The sequence below is a fragment of the Rhagoletis zephyria genome, unplaced genomic scaffold, assembly GCF_001687245.7.
Source record: "Rhagoletis zephyria isolate East Lansing unplaced genomic scaffold, Rhagoletis_zephyria_1.1 Rzeph_scaffold_02252, whole genome shotgun sequence".
Lineage (NCBI taxonomy): Eukaryota > Metazoa > Arthropoda > Insecta > Diptera > Tephritidae > Rhagoletis > Rhagoletis zephyria.
The window spans coordinates 50,043-52,074 of record NW_016159336.1 but is presented as its reverse complement, the minus strand read 5'-3'; positions in this window follow the sequence as shown (position 1 = coordinate 52,074).

Here is a 2,032-nt window from a genome sequence, read left to right as displayed (position 1 = left end):
TAAGCTTGAATAAACATTTCTAACAGCCAAATATTTTCTTTTTATTATATTTCGAATTCTTAGGTACATTGATATTATACACATGTATGTGCATACGTACATATATTTACTTTGTTCCAATTGTTCATTTCCTTTTGCTACATACTTTTCTTTCTACTTGCCTCTTCTCCATTCTGTCATTTGACAGTTCAACGTTAATAACTATTGCGCTGTAAATTCGTATTGGTTTGTGATTTTGTAACATATTGTTGAAATATTATTTTTATTAATGCTAATATTAACTTGAAGAGTTTAATTATACATTTTAGTAAAATTCCAAGTGTTTCATGCGTTTTGGTAAAAGTTAGTGCCTTCATTTCCTTAAAATCGTATCGTATCGTATCGAAATTCATGTCCCTAATCAAAAGAAAGGCAATCGATTTACCTTTCTTTTGATATATATTAACAGATGCAAGTCATTTACACTGGTTCACAAAAATTCAGTTTTATTACAATTTTGCAAAATTTGACTTTTTCACGACTTACGTATAGATGTTTGCAAAAGGTGCAAAATTTTTATAAAAATGTTAAGCGATTTTAAAAAAATTAGAATCAAAAGAAATGTAATCGATTTACTTTTCTTTTGATATATATTAACAGTTGCAAGTCATTTCCACTGGTTCGCAAAAATTCAGTTTTATTACAATTCTGCAAGATTTGACTTTTTCACTGCTTGCGTATAGATGTTTGCAAAAGGTGTAAATTTTTATAAAAACGTTAAGCGATTTTAACAAAATTATAATCAAAAGAAAGGTAATCGATTACCTTTCTTTTGATATATATTAACAGTAGCAAGTCATTTACACTGGTTCACAAAAATTCAGTTTTATTACAACTTCGCAAAATTTGACTTTTTCACTGCTTACTTATAGATGTTTCCAAAAGGTGCAAAATTTTTATAAAAACGTAAAGCGATTTCAGTGATATTATAATAAAAAAGAAGGGTAATCGATTTACCTTTCTTTTGATATATATTAACAGCTGCAAATCATTTACACCGGTTCACAACAATTAGTTTTGTTACAACTTTGCAAAATTTGACTTTTTCACTGCTTACGTATAGATGTTTGCAAAAGGTGCAAATTTTTATAAAAACGTAAAGCGATGTTAGCGATATTATAACCAAAAGAAAGGTAATAACCGATGTATGTATAGTAAAAGTTTTAAATCATTTATAAACTCAGTTTTCTGATGGTGCTCCTGGCGATGAAGTTGCTGGCATTGAAGGTGCTGATGGTGAATGCCAATCTGTAAACAAACAAAAAATCAATTAAAATTTATAAACATATATAAAATCTTAATATATACCTTTAGAATGTAGCTAAGTCGCTGATGTTTTGCAATCTAAAAGAAAAACTACCTTATAATCAAATAAAATTGTTAAATATCTATTCTTACCTTCAAAATTTTCGCAAAGTGACATTTCTTCACAGTATGTATACTGCCCTTAAAGCTTCGATGTTTCTAATTTGCTCGCTCTAACGCATAGAGTTCTGATTAGAGTACGAATTCTTATCGGGTACGCAGCTCTAACGAGGTGAAATTTTTTTGACAGTTGAAACAAAAAATTTGTAAGTGTGTAGGTGAGATGACTAAAAAGTTGTGAATGTGTTTGTAAATCGTTTGATTTTCAGGGGAAAATGGTGAGCGGTGTTGCCATTTTAGCCGTTTTCCGGCTAGATTTTGCCGGTTGCGATAGAAAACAGCCAAAGAAATTTCGGTTTAGCCGGAAGCCGATTTATTAGCCGTTTTGTAAAAAAAATTAGCCGTTTCTAGCCGATTTTGCTATTTACCTTGCTTTCTTAAAATTCAAATATATATGTTTCCATTTTTGACTAAGCGATCCAAACTCTGTTGGAAATGGCTACTAGCCTTATCGTGAATAAAATTTTCATGACAGGCAGGGTTATATAAAATTGGGCCGATTTCGCTTATTATTTATTTTAAACGAATATATTTTTTCTAAATAAGGCCGTACCGGGGATTTTTTTTT